This window comes from Manis pentadactyla, chromosome 17, assembly GCF_030020395.1.
Source record: "Manis pentadactyla isolate mManPen7 chromosome 17, mManPen7.hap1, whole genome shotgun sequence".
In the NCBI taxonomy this organism is placed as follows: domain Eukaryota; kingdom Metazoa; phylum Chordata; class Mammalia; order Pholidota; family Manidae; genus Manis; species Manis pentadactyla.
In genome coordinates this window covers 23,133,318-23,155,550 of record NC_080035.1, presented here as the reverse complement: position 1 = coordinate 23,155,550, position 22,233 = coordinate 23,133,318, and positions in this window count along the sequence as shown.

The following is a 22,233-nucleotide window of genomic DNA, read 5'->3' as shown; positions in this document are numbered from 1 at the left end:
GATTAAATTACTCCTCTTCACATTTCATAGTTCCCATAGGTTATTATAAATATGCCATTATGTCAACATAAATTTTTCTAGGTAATTAAAGAACACCTTTAAATGCACACAGACCTTTCCAACCTCCCAACAGAATCTTCCAAATAAACTGATCTGTATAGGGAATATTTAATGACTAGAGTTAAGGCAAGTACACGGACAACTGATTCCAGAGATAAGACAAGTATCAAGACAGGAAGAGCTGTACTCACAACTCTTTTAGAAAATCACTGGCTTCAGTCCACAGGATGCAGAAAAGGACAACCTGAGGACAACATTGATAGAGGCGTCTGTTCCATTTCACCTGGACGATCTCAAGTGGTTCAATTACTTAGTATGTGTGTGTGCCAAGAAGTCAAAATCTCTACCTCACTGTGGTGAAGAGGAGAGCAAAGCGGCCAGCTCCTGCTTCAGCTGACAGTATAGTCTGGAGAGTCACAGCCACAGCATTAGGCTTGTTAATAAGTGCATTTACTAAGCACCTGAACAGTCCAATTTGTTTCTGCCCACCTTTCCTACCTGTTTTATAATCTTCTCATCAGAGGACACTGTGCTGAGTAATGGGTGAACATTACTAACCCAGGGCCAGCAACCAAGCAACTGCTATGCTTTACCAGTATCAATTTTAAAAAGGTTCTGTTCGCATTTGTGGAGTAGTGCGTAGGTGCTTGAGTTTGAGTAGTGTAGGCATGGGGGAAAGAATGCAAACAAAACCTGCTTTCATGATAGGGAGAGAAGTTTATGGAAAAGTGGTTGATACACAGGATATTATAATCTTAAACCAGGAAAATGTCTTGGATGAATCATTTAGCCTATTCTCATCACATCTTCCTCCAAACATAGTTATATTTTTTCCGTATTTTTAAATCTTCAGAAAATAACCCTCAATAGTTCTACCATGCTGTTTTATAGCTGGTAAAAAGCAAAACTTTTAGTGCAAATGCTAAAATCCTTCTCTACTACTTTATAGACATACCCCCTTGTCTTGATCACTAGACAACCAGAGAAAAATTATTTGACGTTGCCCTTAAGATATATTTCTGTAGTTATTAATGTATCTAAGTTATCATCAACACAGAAGTATGGTATAAAGGAAAGAAAACTGGAATTAAAAGTTTAAAAAAGCTGAAATTAAGTCACAGCTCCAACAGTTTCTAAGAGAAGCTGGGAAAGTCACAATTTATTTGAATCTTGGGTGTCTCAGCTATTAATTGGGGCAACTGAAATCTCTATTGTTACTACAAAAAGATGTGATTTCAAATGAGATAATGGAAGAAGAATCTACATAATTGCACTTAAGAATTTCTTCCTTGCAAAGTTGATTTTAAGATTTTACCTAGAAAATATACTATAAAAACTAGATCAATACCAGGAGCATAGTAGGAATAAGTGCTCAATAAGTGTGTGTAGAGCCACTGTCCCAATGTAGATTCCATAAAAGATGCTTGATGAACAGAAATTACCACTAATGGAAGTATGAAAAGTAGCACTAATGCCACTACTCAATCATGTTTTTGCTCAGTTATAGGGGAAAGAATTGGAACAAAGGATTTTAATATCTTGTGTACTGGACACTTTATATTTGATACAAATGGAACGAACACCTTACATCAAGAATTAGATATTAGTTTTCCCAATTTTTTAGTTAAAGAAATAGAGATTTGAACAGATTTCATAATTTTCCAAAGGCTCATAGCCCAAACCAAGTCATTCATGTTCAGTTCCAAAGCTGCTCATGTTTAATTACAATCTATTGCCTCTCATAAATTCAGTTAAGCCTCAACTCAGAAAAGCATGGCTACTGCTGAGTAAGTATGTATACCAGAAGGTAATCCCTCTACTTCTGCAAACTATTTAGCCATTTACATAAGCTTTACATTTTCAACAGTTAACCTCTCAGATTCTTTAAACACATCAAGGAATGAAAGAAAATATTCATTTTATGTGTTAAATGGAGTTCTAATGGTTTGATTTGTCTAATAAATATGAAGAATCATGGTAATGCACACAATTAAAATTTATTTTGTTAAATAATTCCATTGCTGTATTAAATTGCTTAAGGAAAACTACATTTTCTTACACATTTTGGCATATTTGCCACATCCTCCTTGTCAATATTGTCCCACTAATTATATTCCAAAATGGCTTCTCTCTCCAAATAGCTCATAATTGTTTAAAAAATTTAACAGTGGAAACTGTCCTTGGAGTGCAGCATCTCGTGATCCTGCTGCTCTTTAAAATTTATAAAAACATTGAGATTGAGATGCACATTCAAAGTTTTGAAGACTATGTCAAGACTACATTCAACAATAACAGGCTTGGCTCCAGTAATTTTAATTCCTCTAATATCATATTTCTTGATACATGTAGTTTGTTTTATAAATTTTTCACATTTGCAATTAATGCTATGATATTTGTTTACTCTTTATCCTTATCATTTATAAAGCCCCCACAGATACAGAAAATTAGCCCAGGTTATTTACATTGTGCACACTATATTTGTACCTACAAGCTTTTACTATGTATTTTGACTAGGCACTTACCATTGCAATTTCTGGATAAAATACATACTAAGGGACTATTAAAATGTAGTCTTACCATAAAATAGCAATGGAAAGTGCATTTATAGAAAAGAAATACATGAGCAAATTCAATTCAAAGCAATTCTTTTGAGATCTCACCAAAAAAACCTAATTATTTGTTTTATTACTGAGACCATAAGAAAACTTGTAACACAGAAAAATAATTTTCTCATTTTGACCCCAGCTTAGCTCTGTTGCTGTTAGCTCCTGAACAAGGGGGAATTCTGTTGTCCAGTCCATCCTACTGTGAACTCAAAGTCATTCTAGGCTCTCCTGTTCAACCATTCCACCAACACACACTATTTCTTGCCACTGGACTGTTTGATTTTTTACTTCAAGCTCCTAGGATCTGAGGTAACCATTACTATCCTTCTTTTAGCATCTGACTAGATCTACTTGTAGACTGACACAGCCCCAGATCAATCTACCCCAACCCAGTCATAGAATCATAAGCATCATGAACTGCATAAGGTCCTGAGGAACTGCTGACTCACACAGGTGTGTGCACAGTGTTACAGCTAATCTAAACACTGACTCTTGCTCACTATTCCAGTGCTCAGGAAATCTGAGGTAAACTACCATTACCTCTGGTCACATACACTATTCAAATGACAAACGGATTAAAATAAGGATAGGATAGATGTGCACATTTCCATAGATAAAGACATGCAGACATTCTCATTCATATAACCACACATGTCTCTTCCAGGATTCCCACAAAGGGAAGCAAGAAAGAAATATTTATAAAAAAATCAATCACAATGGGACCATCCAGAGTTATCTGAGGAAAAGCTGACATATTTGTGAGGAATATCCTTTTAAATCCCCCTAACACTGGAACTATTTAAGGACATGTGCCATTATTGTTTTGTATTATACTTATTTACCTATATGACTTACTCCAGAATTATCTGAATACCCAACCAAAGTGAGAAGGAGTCTCAGATTCTGTACGTGGCAGAATTTCCAGGAGCAAGTTCTAGTTAGCAGCTTTAGGACATGAAATAAAAGGAAACTGAAATCTATTTCATGAGAGTGGCCACAAGAAGAAAGGAAATGTCCAAAGCACCATTATCTGAAGGTTGATACCAATTCTCAGAACAAAGAAGAGGTAAACCCAGAAAGTAGAACCTGGCAAGTTTACTGAGACACTGGTGCACTGGTAGAGGAACCTCTTTATAGTGTCCCTGATGTTCCCATGGGCAGGCAAGCATCTGTTACTGACGTTGATACAGTTAAGATATTTTATAGACTGTAAACCTTTAAATGTCAAGGATGCTGTATGTCTGGCTCATCTTTCAAAGACAGCTCAAATGTTACATCCTCTGTGAAGGCTCTGACAGATCCTCATATCAGAATTAACGTCTTCTCCTTAGTGTCCCCATAGCATTTTCTGTATGCTACTAGAATGGCCCTTACTTCTCTTTTATGACCAAGTATTTATTTTTATTTTCTGCCTTCTCTGATAGAGTTCCTTGTGGTCTGGGACCATATCTTAATCATGTTTTTATCTACTGGGCCTTACAAGATTGGCATAGAGGATGCAATTAACAGATGATTGTTAAATTGGTTTGAGGACCCTATAATATACAGGAGTGTGGAAAGGTTTAATTAGAAGAGAGAGGACAAAATATGTTAAAATAAATTGAATATATGAAATTTTGATCCTATGTCCTAGAAGGACTGAAATAGCAATAAAGAAAATAGGGGCCATCAAAACAGATACAGATCAGTTGTGGACAGTAAATAAGTGCAGCAGGCTGTTGAAAGTTCAGTAGTATACTTGGGAAGGACGCCAATGTGGAAAATAGAAAGTGAGACATCCATCAGAGATGATAATTTAACCTGTGGGAACAAGTTAGATTACCAGGGAAAAATGAGTTGAAGCTAAGGACAAAATTTTAAAGGATGCCTGTATTTATGGGGTGAAAGGAAGTTAATTTCTAGTACATGAAGTGAAGGAGGAACCTAAGAAATGGGATGGAAGCCTAGAAAGGAGTTCTAATAAACTATAAATATAGTTTCTTTAAAATGAAGTTCTAAGAAACTATAAGGGCAAAAGTTCCACAATGCAAGGAAGTGGATTTGGAAATCTGAAGCTGGCAGGGAACAAGGTGAATCTGAGATGCTAAACTGAAAAAAGATAAACAGGTAGAAGATGTCAACTTATAAGAAACCTACTGAGCCATTGAAAGAGAACAATTATCTTGAAAAAATATGAAAGGTATAAAGAATATACTGCCTGAACTTGACATAAAATAAATTCAAAGGAAGATCATGAAACAGAAATTTGCAACATTAGGAAAAAGCTAAGTTTCAGCTAAAGGGAATCATATAGGAAGAAATGGTTGAAGGCTAAAGCAACTGTTAACAGGATGAGATGATCCACAGGTACAATGTAAGAGGTTACAGAGGCACCTGCACAAAGTGGACATGGAAGGAGGGCAGGATGAGTTGCTTGGGAATGAAGCTTTGGGAGGTGACAGCACCAGAGTGGCCTGGATTGTTGTCATTGGAGATACATGAGTGTTCTAATTGCCCCAATTCTTTAAGATACTCTGTATCCATGTCCTGTGTTATGTGGCTTTTCAGTTCTTCCAACTAAAGTGATGAAATGTTTTTCGTTACTCTTGACTTTGGTTTCATCCATGTGACTTACCTTGACCAAAAGAACGTCAGCAAATGTAAAGGCCCCAAAGGCAGGATAATCATTTAAGCAGTTGGGCTACCTCTCTTATATTGTGGCCATTTCCATGAGAAGACCATGTCCAGGCAGGCCCTCTGATTCCTTGAGGAAGGTAAGAAATACATGGAGCCAAATCAATCCACAAATGCCTGAGGAGACCCATTTAAAAGCAACACAGCCTTTCAACCAAGCTCTCTAGATTGGCTGACCTCCAGACAAATGAGAGCTGTATAAGCTAAATAAATGCGTATGATACATACTATGGAGATTTTGTTTGTTTTTTGTAACTATATTATAGCAATAACAAACTGATTCAGAAGATGATAAAGATAATAGCCAATAGTTATTGAGTAATGTATCAGGAACTATGTGCTAGGAATGATTTTACATGGACAATATTATCATACCCTTAAAACCATCATATGAAATAGACATCATCTCATGTCTATTCAAAATGATAAACTAAATACAAAGCTCATACTGCTATCAAGTGGAGAAATCAAAATCTAAATTCAGGCACTCTGACTGAATAAATCATGATTTTTAACTACCACATTAAAAATAGCAGAACATTGCTGAAAATAATACTATATAATTATATATTGCTCTTGAAAATGACATTAAAATATTCAGTGGTCTTTATAATAATCAGAGAATCTACACGAGCATCACTAAATCTGAAATAGATAATTGATTATGTTTTTTCTAGCAAATGCTCTATTACTCTTAATGCAAGACTTTCTGGGAAAGGGTGGATTAGAGAAAGTGACTTAGGTTCAAGGTTCAAGTTAGATATCCTATTTTCTACCCTAACTAAGTCTTGGCATGCTGATGCTAAGGTTTATCTATACACTGAAAGATGACAAGATTTACAAAGCAGGATCAAAATCCATCTATTCAACCAAAGACATGAGAAGAGATGGCAAGCCTGATGCACTTGTCCAGTCAAACTGTAAACAGAAAGAGACAAGACAGTGACCAGTCAGCCTCTAGCAGAGTAAATGTAGTGGATGATGTGGCATGCTGCCAGGATCCTCCTCTCAGAACCAAGACACTATTCCTCTCACTGTCAGCGGCGTCTGTGGCAGACAGCTCACAGTTAAGTCTCTCCCTGGGGAGCCATCCTGTTCAGGACTGCGCCTTCTCTCCAGCCGCTACATCCAATGACTGGCTGACACAGTGGTGCAAAGACCTGGAAACATTGCTCTGATGGCAGCAGACTCTGAAGGGCCATTTCCAGATCCAGCACTTCCATAGCTTCTGGTGAGGATTCTGTGACAACCACATCAGTTGCACTTCTCCATCTGCCCACCCTGCTTCCCAATGTATTGTTCCCATATACCTCCTGCTCGAAAGTCTTTGCCTTTCTGGGAATTTAAAACATCAGAATGTGCTACCACATGAAGAAATGAAATGAAAGGGGGTCTTCCATTTGTGTGCACAGGAAGTGAAAGAGGCAGGGAAAGGCATAGGATCCAATCTTTAAGTCACAACGTCCTCCTGCTAATTAACATCCTTCAATAGGGCCCAAGCTGTCTACTAATGCTTTCGTTTCAAGTGTTGATGGATCTTTCAGAAAGTTACAGTAGAACAACGAAGCCACTTACCTAAGCAAGAAACTCCAAGAAAAGGTTAAGACATGCTAATGAAACAGTGGAATAGTAAAATAATGCTAATATAAACAACAGATACGGTTTTTCAGGTCCAGGACTAAATCAAATTCTTTGTATTCCTAAAGCCTATAATACTTAGCATTTGTAGTTGTTTCATAAATACCTATCAAAAAAGGGATGTATTTATTTCTACAGATGATAGTTCAGCTTTAAAGAAGAAAGGCATGTAAAACATCACAGCCTTGCATTCCATAAATAACAGAACTTAAATCAGCCCAGCTATACAAATACTAATCGCTTTCTTAAAAATATTTCTCAAAATATTTCTTAAAAATAACTGTTATTTTTTTTTATAGTTCATTTTTTTAAATTATATTCAGAGAACTACCAACAAAGTCTAATTTTAGAACATTTTCAAAAGCCAAAAAGTAACTCTGGGCCCTCAGGCAGTCACTGTCCATTTCTCTAATCCCACCAGCAAAAGGCATCTACTATGCTACTGTCTCAATAGATTTGCCCACTCTAGACATATCATGTAAGTGAAATCAGATAATATTGTAGTGTTTCCTGTCTGGTTTCTTTCAATAAGCATGATTATTTTCAAGGTTCTTCCATATAGTACTATGTAACAGCAATTTGATTCTTCTTTATTGCCAAATAATACTCCACTGCATGGATATGCTAGATTTTGTTTATCCATCATCATGTGATAGATATTTATAGATTGTTTCCACTTTTGGCTATTATGAATAATGCTGTTGTGAACATTCATGTACAAATTCTTTATTTGGACATGCTTTATTTCACATGGCTGTATACTAAGAAATACATTTGCTGGGTCATATGCTAACTCTGTGTTTAGCACGATACCGCTAAATTTTTTACACAGTGAAAATAACTGTTATTTTTAATTTTCCAATTTTATCAATAGGCGTATCTTTCCTTCATGTCAGTTCTTTTTTTAAAAAAGTGTATTTTGCATTAAAATGTGTCTTCTTAATTTAAGAAAAGGAATTTTGAAAGGATCTCTCAATTTCTAATAAATATATACCATGAATTTAAGCCTTAGAATATTAATAAACAGTCAATAGGAATTAGAAATCATCATATACAACAACTAAGTAGTCAGTTATTATTTCTCCCAACAGTATTTGCATTTAAATCATATTTCAATATACTTACTTTGAGGTGAGGTTTTGGAAGACTGTCTGGCCTTTCCAGAATCCCTAAGTCAAACCCATGTGGCTATGGTTGATCCTATTGTTGCTTTAATTCACTCTTTAACACAACTTCACAAACAAAAGGAAATAATAAGAAACCTACTTGAGAAATGGACCTTTAAGGTTACATTCCTTAGAACACTTTCAAATTGATAGGTTGTAAATAATGATAATGATATTTCTGAAAATAATGATAGTAATAATGACGCTGGTATTTACTGAGTACCTATGATAAATCATGGCATAGAAAGTGCTTAACATGAATTATCTCATTTAATTATTTCGACAGTCCTGTAAAGTTGATATTTTTAGTATCCAGTATTCATAGGAAACTAGGGTTCAGAAAAATTAAATAATATGACACAGCTAGTAAGTGACTGAACCAGAATTTGAACCACAGAGTTTTAGCAGATTCCAGGAATTGTGAAACCTTTGAGGTCAAATATTACATCTTATGTATTTCTACATCCTAGGAATTATAACAATACCTAGCATGTATCAGGGATTTAACACATTTATGTGAAGCAAATGCTTTGTTTGAAGAAATTATCAACAATAAAATAATACAAAAAATAAATGGGTTAATATGGTTCGAATATAAAAATGCTCCTTTTTCATATCTGTGCGAGTAGAAATCTCAAAGAGTTTGACATGTTCCTTATATAACATCAGGTTACATTAGCCAAAATTATTTGTGTATAAAATGATAACATTACAAAACAATATTTTATAACAAATGTGACAATATGTGTTTTTCTCATATAATAGGAACAAAGCCAATGGAACATATTGAAACATATCTCAAGGCAAAATACTTTGATTCTCTCTGATTTAAGGACTCTTTTGTGCTCAGAATCTCTCATGCTGAGTTGAGATTATACCCTTTGCATTTAGAGATTATGGAGAATGAATAACTTATCAAATAAGCTGAAATACCTGACAGATATGTAAAGGTCATTCTAAAGTAAAATGACAACCACCCACAATGCAAAGTAAAGTAACCCCCAGTGCAGGTTAGGCACCAAGACACTTCACACCAACACCACCTCTCAGCAAATACTGAGCAACACTGAGATAATAAGACTTGTCAGGAAAAACAAACATCTCAACAGACAAAAAGAGTCACTTTGTTAGTAACTGTCCAACTGCGACATCCATAAATTTTATCCTGGGGTATTACTAAGCTAATCATAGTCCCCATTCAACTATTTGCTGCTTTAAGAGTGGCAGATCATACTGGGAGGTTTCAAGGAATTATCTGCATCTTCAACATCCTCTTGAAATGAAAACTAAAGAAAGCTGAGGAGTTGCTTTCTCTTATCAATTATTTTAACTCTCTTTTCTCTCCCTATGCTGAATGAAGACTGTTACACTGATGTTACAGTATGCCTACTGCAATCATTTTTACAACTAAGATACTGAAGACAGGCTACTGGTAATATTAATTTAAAACATTATACCATTTATCTTTATTAATTTCCCCATGACATTCTCTTTTTATTTTTGGCAAATTTTACAAATTGAAGAAGGACAGAGGCAGTGTATTTCAATCTTTGAAAGACGTTACAAAAGGAGACCAGCCCTGAGAAGCCCTGGTAATGACAAGCAAGAAAACAGCGCACATTGAACAAAAGGCTTCAGCGGGGGCACAGCACTATAGAAAAGGAGAAAAAAATCTCATGGACTCCCATTGGTAGTAAAGGAACTATGAATTATTCATTCAGTTGTTTCAACAAATGTATATTGAAGCCTTGCCAGATGCCAAAATATAACAGTAAACAATGTAATAGTGATAAACAAACAGCCATTATCCCTGTTGTCATGGAGCTTAGGGTTTGGGACGCAAAGTGGTCAGGCACCTATCAAACACAAATAAATATAAGCGGAAAGCTATGATCAGAAAGAAAGGTTCATGATAACAGGAGAACAAAATATGGTGAGTGACAGTGTCAGGCAGCCAGGCATGCTGCCTGAGGAAATAATTAGGCTGAGATGTGAAGGAAGAATAGGAGCTAACTAAACAGTTCTGTTTATGTACATGATGGAAGAACATTCAGGCACAGGGAAGAGCATTTGGAAAGGTTCTGTGTCAGAGGGAGCAAGGAATATACACGGAATTGAAGGGAAAGAAGGCTGGCATGGCCAATGCAGAGAAGTGGAAGGGAGAAGGAGCAGGATGGTGTGAAAAGGTAGGTAGAGACGGCCCTCACTTTGCCCTGTAGCTCCAGGATATAATTTTTAATCCTAAAAGCAATGGAAATCCACTGATATGTTCCCAGGTAGAGGGAAGGTGTGTAGCTGGTTAAGATACAACTGAATTTTGAAAACCTCTCTCTGCTACAGTGTGAATAGATTATGGTTGGTACGAGTAGGTGCAGAGAGAACACGTAGATTATTTCAGCTCTTGTGGGATGGGATGACTACCTCAGATTGGAGAGGTGGCTGATGAGGCAGGCAGAAGTGAAGAGATTTAAAATATGTATGTATATGTAAATACATATATATATATATATATATATATATATATATATATATATATATACACACATATGATGTATATATGATGATCTAAGGGGCAGTACATAGACCTGATGCGGAAGGAAGCAAAAAACAGCAAGGCTGATAATAGGTTTCTGAATTTCACTCATGGGTCAACAGAAGAATCTTTCACTGAGAAAATGAGATATGGAACACTGGACAGGGCCCAACGTTTGGTAGGCTAAGCGTGGAGTCTGACATGCCCTTAAGACATCCAGGAGGAGACTTCAGGTAGACAATTAGTTGTGTGGGTCTCCACCTCAAAGGGGAGGCAATATACATTTGAAAGTCTTCTGAGTACAAATAGGAATTTGGTAGTCTTCTGTGTGTTGTGTTCTAGCTGACAATCAAGGTAGGGTATTTTTTCCCTATAATCTTGGTTTCTAATACAGAATTTATAAATCTAATACTTATCATTTAAGAACCATTTACTTAAATTTAATCTTTAAAAACTTAATATTCTTCTGCTTCAACTCACTCCAAACACCTTTAAATAGAGCCAGGAAAGTAGGCATCTTCAGCACAGAGGGTGGTGGCTGGGGAGCCCAGAGGCCCAGGTGTCAGAGCCCAAGATGAGTGAGGAGGGTGTCTGATGTAGGGGCTGGTGGCAGTAGTGGCCCTAAGTCAGATATTACAGCCCAGCATGGTGAAGAGGTTTTTCACACAAGTGCAGCCCTGGCACAGAGCATCAAAGCCCAAGAGGGATGAAGATGACATCTGCACATGGGGGATAGAGTAGCCCTCTGCAGGATGCCAGACCCCAAAAAGACGATAGAAGATGGGGACAGAGTGGTCCTCTGTAGGATGCTATACCCCAAGAAAAGTAAGAAGTGCTTCCTCACAGGCAGAGTAGGGACAGCTCAGACAGGGTTTCAGAGCCTAGGTGGAATGAAGTGAGTCTGCACACAAGGGAAGGAGCTCAATGTAATCCACAAAGGCAAAATAGAGCTCCTTGAAATAAATGGCTAAATTTCAGTGTTAGGGCAAAAGATGTAAAAGATAAACCTCGAACAAATCATTGGCCTGCAAATAGTGCTCAGAGAATGATGAGAAATGTCAAAAAGATTTTTAAAAGACATCTCAAAGAACTGAACGAATCTGGGTAATTCTGAGTATCAGAAGAAACGGTCATAGCAATGGATGGTAACTCATTGAATAAAATAGGAATCTGATGGCACTTACTGACAAAAAGAAACAAGTAAATAAATTGAATGCTGAATGGACAATGACTATTTGCACAGTCTTGAGTATCTCCCCTCAAAATTCTTCTTAATTACTAAGGGAAGAAAAGTCTGGCCAGGGCCACCTTTGTCAAGTGAACAATGTTAACTTTACCAAAATTAAATTTATTGAAGTATAGTTGATATACAATATTATACTGGCTTCAACTATATGACACAGTGATTTGACAGTTATCTACATTATTAAATCTTCACCCCAACTAGTGTAGTTATTCTCTGTCAACACAAAAAGATGTTACAGAACCACTGACTATATTCTCTACATTGTACTTCCTCCCCACAGCTAATTTATATTATTATTGACATTTTGAGTCAGTAACTAACTTTCAAATGGCTTAGGAAAATGATGTTATTTTTGTACAACACATTTTAACTTTTCTCTAAGTTTGAGGTTGCACTTCTTGAAGAGTAGCAAATCATCTAGAATTTATGTGAAACCAGTGGGGAAAAGCAGATTTTTTTTGTTTATTTGAAAAAGAGAACAGAAAAGATTATCACAATGAAATAAAGAAATATTGTGCTTCCATATTTCTTTAGCTTGCCATTTAACCAACAATGCTTCTGAACTAATTTTTAAAACGTAAAAAATTTGACCTGAGAAGATAATGAAGAGTATGAGCCATCAAAACACAGATACCTAATCCAATAAAAATAATGCACTTGATTTCTATCCTTGTGGTCCGAAGGGTTACTGTCACTAGTATTTTAGGTGTTACTTAAATCTGGCTCCTAATATTGAAAATCTGTGTTGCAGGAATTTTAACGCATATAACATTACCATTCCTTTTTGAGAGTGCCTCTGAAAGAGCACATAATCCAAGATGTGAATAAAGGATTTACTAATTTGAGATGCTCTCAAATCAGAATGAACCATTGAATTAATCATTAGGTTTTTATAACTTGAAAGCCCTTTATCTTCAATATAACCCCTTAAGAATGTGATGTGCCATATATTTTTCTTTACCCATGTTCTACTGTTGGATATCTGATTGCCTAAAAACATAGGATGAACATATTTTAAGATGCTTCTCTTCTCTCATTTATATTTATTAATCAATTTCTATCATCACCCTCATAAACAAATTCAGCGGGGTTAGGATCCTGAGGCCTAAATCATGCTAACGCTTCTGTTGGCCCTTAATGAACTGCCAAAGCAGAACTCAGTCATTAAAGTAAAATGGTGTAGTGAAGGAGCTGCCCACCTCCTAACATTGTTACTCTACCTTTTCATATTACAATCCTAGCACTTCACTCCATTGCAGAAAACAAATGTGTGAAGAGAAAAAGTATGGGAGTAAGGGGAGCTGAGATAAAATTCTTACCAAAAGAAAGCCATTGACACAAATGTAAAATAAATGTGAAATCATCATGGCAAAGATTTATTACTATTATTACTATTAGTAGATAATAGTAATAATAGCAATTATTATGATGATGTCAGGAAATCCATCTGTAGCCTTTTGATTTTACAGTTTGCACTAAAACCACTAGACATCTGACCTCTTTTTGAGATTAAATAATAAATAGTACATGCAGAATAGGAAGAAGAGCAACATGTAAATGGCATTTCTTTAGCCCACATTCATCACAATTAATAGTATCATCTGTAATCTGCCACTGGTTAGCACAACTAAATCCCTCAAATTATGGCTTGTATCTTCCCTCCATAATTTCTTTGCATATCCATTCACCCACATAAGCAAATCTACCCTGCTTGCATGTTGCATCCTATTTTGTTGAATATTTCTCTTAAGAGGCATTCCCAAAAAGGACTGTAAAAACCCATCATTTCTCCCTTTTCAGCTTAACTCTCTGTATTAATGTTCACCATCGTCAAAGTCCCAAAAGGAGTCTGGGTTACCTCCTCCCAAAGAGCCTAGAATTTCATGCCCCCCTGTTGGCTTTACCTCACAAAAAATGAAACCTCAAATCCCAAAAAGGCTTTCAGGCTCACTATGTCCCCTCCATTGAAGGTATGCTGTGCCCTTTTGATAATACCAGGCTGCTCCAACACAGTGTGATTTTGTTAGGAGCTTTGAAATATTAAAAAAAAAAAAAGCAGTACCACAAAAAACACAACGACTTGTTGTGCTTTCTACCAAATAGAAGGGTCTACCAGTACCTCCTCTTGCCCTTAAGAAAGCATCATTTGTTTTTCACTAAATATCCACCATATAGTTCAAATACAAATCAGGGTATTTTAGTGAAATAACCTTTACAGATCATATTTACTACCCTCACTCTCTCAAATGAGACAATAGGGGGTCTTTTGGGATCTGAGTGCGTGTTATGATTGCCCATCCTTTCTGAATACTGAACACTGTAATTGGAGAACCTGTTGTGTATCCAGATTGATCCTTTCTTGTCTCATGATGATTTTTTCCCCCAAATACCTGGTCCTTTTGACCAACACCTGTGTTTCTTCTAGTCAGTCGCACATATGTATTAATTCTCAGTGGGCAAAGTTCAGTCTCAAACTGAAAACTACTTTTTTGCACATATGCCTAAAAGGTTGTTATATTCATTTTCTGCACTTTAAAATATTCTTATCTTTAATCTATGTTCTTAGTAAACAACTGACATTTGGTTAAGAAGAAGGAAGAAGTCAGACAAGGTGACAGAGGGAACACTTGTAATAAAATACAGCAAAAGAATATCATGCTAATAAGTTAACTCCCTACTAAAGTGAATAAATCTTTTCTGTGACCCTTTTCTATATTATTTCTGTGACATAATCACTGCTTGTTCTAAAACCTTATAGTTAAATTAAAATTAGCAAATGTTTATTGAGTGCTGTAGTAATTTCATGTTTTCAGTCATAATACCATGGTATTTTATGGTTGCAGGGCATTCACTCATTCACCTCTTCATTCTTGACAACATATGTTGTATGCTTCTGATGTTCCAGACAGGTATGTATATAAAGAATTACCATGACTTAAAGGCCTATGAGTAGTTTGGATCAGGACCAAGGGGAGTAAAACAGAGAGTACCATCAATTCTGCTTGGTTGAGTAAGGAAAAGCTTAACAGAGGAGAGCACACATGAGATTTGGTCTTGCAGGATGAAAGTCTTAGTCTATCAGGGGAACAATAAGAAAGAACATTTCAGGCAGAATGAAAAGTTTGTGCAAGGAATGAAATAATGAAGCCTGTTCAGGAAACTGTACACAATTCCACATACTTGGAGAGTCTCAGCAGCCACAGATTTTGGTGTCAGAAAAGCTGGATTTGAACTTAGCTCTGGCATTTGCTACCTGTGTAACTTGAATCAAGTAACTTAGCTATTCAATACCTCAATTTCACTCACTTGAAAAATGAGAATATTAGTATTCAATTCAGGTGATTTTGTAAGGTTTGAATACAGTATCGCCTTTTAGGGAGTCCTGTCATGGTTCCTGGACCCTATAATTACAATTGCAGTCCACATTGTCATCACGATCGTTGCTGTTAGTATGAGGGGAAAAGGAAATAATGCTGAAGAGGTGAGCAAGGATTGAGTCATAAAGGGCTGTTGATGTCTGCTAAGAAATCTGATCAGCATATTTCTAAATGGTAATTTCATTGATAATAACCTTTTTCAAAACTGAATGAAATCTACCTTTAAGACTTACCATTCTTTATCTGCACAGTTTAACCTTCCAACTATATTTCTTTATCTTCAATACCCTTAATGTTCCCTTCTTTGTCACATTCTTTCTACTGTCACTTTTCTTCTATGTTTAGCCTTCTAATTTTAAGTGTTTTCCAAAGACCCACAAGTTCATTTTCATTTGCATCTTCACTTGTAGTCATTTCTGTGAAAGAGGAATTAAACTTTTAACTTGACACTTTTATCTTAAAAACCTTCCAAAACTCTTTTCTTCAAACATAATTTTCTCATTAAACTCACTTGCTTAAATGATTAGCAGTTAGGAAAAAGGAAAAAAACACTAATTTATCCACATGCTTTAATGGAGCTATAAGACTGACATAACCATATTAATTATAGGTTATATACAGAGCTCTCATTATATGTTGTCAAAAAATGTTTTTTTATTTTAAAAATTTATCCTATAATTTAAAAGTGTAGACAGATCATTTGGTTCAGATTTGCTGGTCTGAACAAAAAAAGGAGCTATGTATGGAAGCTATCAGTAAGATATTTTAAGCATGAAAATGAATGGAGTCGAAATAGCAACCTGTGCAAGTATATGTTTTTGATGTACTTCAAAGGAGTTATTTCCAAAACTCTCATCAATGATATTTGTATTGCCAAATCCCTCCTACTGAACTAGCAAAAACTGAAAAATTCACCAGACATAGATGTTTGAAGAAAAATATATAATCTGAAATAGTTCCACTTTGCAAACTGAATATATCAGAATATTACCCTATAAACTTTTCTACAGTAAAATAATTTTTCAAAAAAATTTTAAAAAGAGCCTTTTCTTCAGTTTAAAAGGAATGAACATTTAAATATAAAGGAATTTGTAAAGTAGGGACATTTTTAACATTTTTATTGATATATAATTCACAGCATTCACCCATTAAAAATGCACAGTTCATAGTTTTAGTATATTAAGAGAATTGTGCAAGTATGACCAAAATCCAAATTTAGAACATTTTCACCACACCATTACCCTGTACCCATTAAAGTCACTCCCCATACCTGCCCCAGCCTGAGCCACAGGCACTCTTTTCTTTCTGTCTCTATGAATTTGCCTAATCTGAATATTTTGTATAAAGAAATCATATGATATGTGATCTTTTTGTGATTGGCTTCTTTCACTTAGCATAAAGTTCTCCAGCTCATGTACTAGGTAACATGTATCAGTAATTCATCCCTTTTATTGCGCAATAATATTCCTTTGTGTGGATATAACACTGCTTATCCATTTGTCAGTTAATGGACATTTGGGTTGTTTCAACATCTTATTATAAGAAAAGGCTCTTTTTAAAATGCTACAATGAATATTCAAGTACAAATTTTGTTTGGATGTGTTTTCATTTAACTTGGTGTGTATATAAGAGAGGAATTGCTGGGTCATACGATTAACTCCATTTTAGCCTTTTGAGAAACTGTCATGTCTTCCAAAGTGACTATACCATTTTACATTACCACCAGGAATGTGTGAAGATTCCAATATATTCACCGACTTGATAGATTCTGCATTTTTATTATAGCTATCCCAGTGGGTGTGAACTGGTATCTCATTGTGGTTTTTGATTTGCATTTCTGTAATGACCAATAATGATGAGCATCATTTCACGTGTTTATTAGCTATTTGTTTATCTTCTTTGCAGAAATTTCTATTCAGGTCCTTCGCCCATTTTTTGAATTGGGTTGTTTTATTACTTAGTTGTAAGAGTTCTTTATATATTCTGAACACCTGTTCCTTATCAGATATATGATTTGCAAATATTTTCTCTCATCCTGTGGGTTGTCTATTTATTTCTTAAAGATTTCATTGGCAGCACAAATGTTTTTATGATGTCCAATTTACCAATTTTTTCCTTTGTTACTTGTACTTTCGGTATTGAATATATGAAACCATCATCTAATCACAAATCACAAAGATTTACTACTACTTTTTTCTTTTAAGGGTTTAAAGTTTGGCTCTTAATTATGTATACATTTTGAGGTTTTTGTTTTGTTTTGTTGATAAGGTGTAAAGAAGGGGTCCAGTTTCAGTTTGTGTGTGTACATATCCAGTCTTCCAGCACCATTTGTTGAAAGACATCATCCATCATTAGATTGTCTTGGCACTCTTGTCAAAAATTAGCTGACCAAAAGTGAAAATGTTAATTTCTGCACTTTGAATTCCATTCCATTGCTTTGTATGTCTATTCTTAGTCTATTACCACATGACTTTCTTAATTACTATAGCTTTGCAGTAAGTTTTGAAATCAGGAATTTTAAGTACTCCAACTTTGTTCTTTTTTCAATATTATTCTGGCTATTCTGGGTCCCTTGAATGTCCATATGAATTTTAGAATCAGGTTGTCATCGTGTGGAAAAAAAGAAAGAAAAAAACAGGTCACTGGGATTTTGACAGAGGTGGTGTTGAATCTCTAGATCAATTTGAGGAGTACTGTCATCTTCACAATATTAAGACTTCTGATTCATGAACATGGACTTACTGTCATTTATTAAGAACTTTGACTTCTTTCAACAATGTAGTTTTCAGCATTTGACTTCTTTCAGCAACATAGTTGAAAACTATGTTGAAAGTCTTAAGCTTCATTAAATGTATTCCTAAATACTATGCTATTTTTGGTGCTTACTGGAAATAAAATTATATTCTTAATTTCATTTTCATATTGTTCATTCCTTGTGTGTAGAAATACAATTGATTTTCATATATTCATCTTGTATGCTACAACACTGCTTAACTCATTTATTAGATCTAACAGGTTTTAGTGAATTCCTTACGATTTTCTATAAACAAGATTATGTCATCTGTGAATACAGATCATTTTAGGTCTTCCTTTACCATATGGATTCCTCTTATTTGTGTTTCTTACCTAATTGCTTAGGGCAGACTCCCCACTACAATGTTAAATGGAAGTGTCTAGAGAGAACATCTTTGTTTTTTATCTGATCTCAGGAAGAAAATATTCAGTCATTCACCATTTAGAATAATTTTAGCTATAGGTTTTTTGTAGATGCTCCTTATCATATTCTGGAAATTCCCTACCATTTCTAGTTTGTTGTGTACCTTCTTCATAAAAGGATACTGGGTTTTGTCAAATGACTGTACTGTATGTATGGGGATTTTGTCCATTTGTCTGTTAATAAAGATGGTGCATTACATTGATTGATCGTCAGATGTTAGACTACTCTTGCATTTCTGGGATACATCTCACCTCTTTATGTATATTATCATTTTTATATATTGCTTGATTAAGTGTGCTATTATCTTGTTGAATATTTTTGTGCCTATATTCATAAGGGACAATGATGTGTAGTTTTCTTTTCTTGTGATGATTTGCCTGGTTTTGGTGTCAGAGTAATATTGACCTCATAAAATTATCTGGAGAAGGTTCCCTACTCTTCTATTTCTTCTTGAGTCAGTTTCAGTAATTTGTGTTTTGCTACAAGTTTGTCCATTTGATCTAAGGTATTGAGTTTATTGGCATAGAGTAATAATATTTGTAATATTCCATTATAAACTATTTTAATTCTACAAGGCCAGTAGTAATGTCCCATTTTTACTCAAGATTTTCATCATTCAAGTCTTCTTTCAACTTTTCTTCAATTTAGCCCAAAATTTGTCAATATTGTTGATCTTTTCGAGGAACCAACTTTTGATTTTGTTGATTTTCGCTATTATTATTATATTCTCTGTATCATGTATTTCCTCTCAACCTTTATTCTTTCTTTCTTTCTACATGCTTGGGTTTAGTTTACCCTTCTTTTTTTCCCCTAGTTTCTTATGTGGAAAGTAAGATTATTAATTTGAGATCTTTCTTCTTTTTTATAGCAATAAATTTCTCTCTGATTACTGCTTTCCCTTTACCCTGTAAGTTGTGGTATATTGTGTTCTGCTTTCATTTACCTCAAGGTATTTTCTAATTCCTCTGGTGATTACTTTTGTGACCCATTGATTATACGAGTATGTTTTTTAATATCCACAAATTTCTGAATTTACCAGATTTCCTTGTTACTGATTTCTAATTTCACTCCATTATAGTTGGAGAATGTGCTTAATTTGATTTCAATCCTTTCAATTTAATGAGATTTGTTCTATGGCTTAAGAAGGCAATAGACAATTGAAAACTTACATAAATTTAAGTTAATCTTAAAAAATTGTTTCAAAACTTAAAACAATGTAGCAATACTATTTACAACAGTGCCAAGAACTATTATTGCTTTTGATAACTGAATGAATTAATGCTTGTAAAAATGAATTATGACTTAAATACCTAAAAACCTATCTTTTCCAAATCTTACACTGACATCATCCTATTCTTAACAGTTAAGGTTGACTGTATTTTCTCTAAGATACTCTTACTTCTTGTGGAGCAGACAGTAAACACAAATTTACTCATTATTTTAAAAAACAATATTGGCTTTCCTTCCAAATTTTTTCACAAGACATTAAAGATTTTCAAGGATCAGTAGCAAAGGAAATGTGAGAACAGTATTGAAAGTGCTGTGATTTATTGGCAGGCTAAACTGGCTACAACCATATTTGCAGCTCCATCGACATATAATTCTCCCTCTTACCCCCACGTATAGGCATTCCCCTGCCTAGCATATAGTGTATATTCAGCAACAGACTATTAATTTTATTTTTTTCACAAAGCCAGTATTATACATACTATAACCAACTGGGGAATTTCTAGAATACCCGTGTGTTTTCATATAAAAAGAAGATAAGACCTCTCTCAGGTTGGACCTCCAACTTCCAGGGCCATTCAAGAATTTGGAACTCCAGTTAAATGCCACAATCAGAAACAAACTATAACAAAGTGATAAGATTTTCTCAAAGAGAAGAATGCACAACAGGGTGGCTAGCAGAGGTCAGAATGGTAGAAAATAGGTATAATAAAGATCAAAAAACAAGATGGTGTGTATTTTAGAACAGAAATAGCAGTAACTTCACATCACAAAGTCTAACTCTTAGAGAAAAGATAAGGAGTATAGGAGAATGAATTCATACAAAGTAACTTGTATGTGATGAGACATACTTCATTGTAGCATATATTAACAGTTCTTATTAATAAATTATTCTATGTGCAGTACTAACAAATATGACACATATTTCTTAGGTCCTGCATTTCCAAATGTATTGAAAATTGTTGATTGTTCACATACCACACCTTTGTATGGTTAGCATCAAGATAATTCATTTTTATTGCTAACCATTCTTCTCTGATCCTGGATCATTTGACTAACTTTTGTGTTCTATCATAATCCATTGATCTCTCAATTTTACTTGTATAATTCCTCAGTGAGTCTCCAAATTCTTATATGTAGCTCAGAAATTTTTATACTTCATAATAATATCAAACTTTTGTAGATATTACCCCAAAACATATTAAATTCTTTAAGGAAACCAACACTGGCAAATATACATTTTACTCATAAATGCTCTTATACTCCATATTAACATTAAAAGAGATGGTACATGTAAAATATGACAGGCTATAGATAACCCAGTTTCTTAATAAATATTTGAAAACATATACAAGTGATATGACAACTATCCATTAATTTTTGTCAACATCTGTAAATTAAGCATGGTTTTTATCTATTCATTATAGCCTTCTGTGGTTACTGGCTGAAGTAATGACAAATATATAGGAGAAGAATTTAAAAGGAGAGAATTGGTATAACTAGTAATTAAAGTTAATATACAGTTGTTATTATGTCACAGAAGATTTTTCTAGAGGGTAGATATGTGTTTCCAAAAGCCACTCTGAAGAATAAATGAAAGAGTCTTTGCTACTATTTATCAAAAGGCTGAATCCTATTAAATGGGATCTCCCACCACCTCCATGCTCTTCCAGGTAGAGAGGTGAGAAATGGAGAATTACTGGATTTGGCTACTTCCCTGTAGCAGTGTTTCTTAATCTTAGCTGCTTATTGGAATCATGAGATGCTTGATTCCCATTCCCACAAATTCTGATAGAACTGGCCTGGAGAACAGATTGGTACTATTTTAAATTGCCCTATTGATTCCAGAGCAGTCAAGGTTGAAAGACACTGATCTATAGAAAAGTAGAGACAGAGATAAACATAGTAGTAGCAATAGAGATACAGAGACAGATATTTTTTCCTGTAAACAAATACACATTCACACAACACACACACTGACAAATCATTCTCTCTAATCCCTCATTCCTCTCTGACAATGATCACACCAAAGCCCTTTTATTTCTTGTCTAGGGAAGATTACTAGAGGCTGTGGTCCCCCCAAAAGACTTTGGAGAATCAAGGAGGTAAGCAAAAGAGACGATGAAAGAAAAAACAAAGGGAGAGACAGAGACAAATAAATTGCCTCTGTCTTGCCCTGTGTTTTCCTATGTACTTTCATGTTCACATTCTGTGATCCAACAGGATAAGATCCCACCAGAATATTAATATGTTCCAGAATCTTTGAATGAGTTGGATTTGCTTTCTCTTAAATACTTTTTTTATATTTGCCCCCAAATGTGATCTCCTAAAGTCTACAGATCCTACTCTTCCTGTCACTAATCTACATTTTCTCATGTTTTTACTTATTTTCCAAATCCAAAATATTCTCAGCTGTGAACTCTTAAAAACTACTTTGAGCAACCTGTTGTGAGTCTAACTAATTCGCCCTAAACACTTTTTTATGGTATT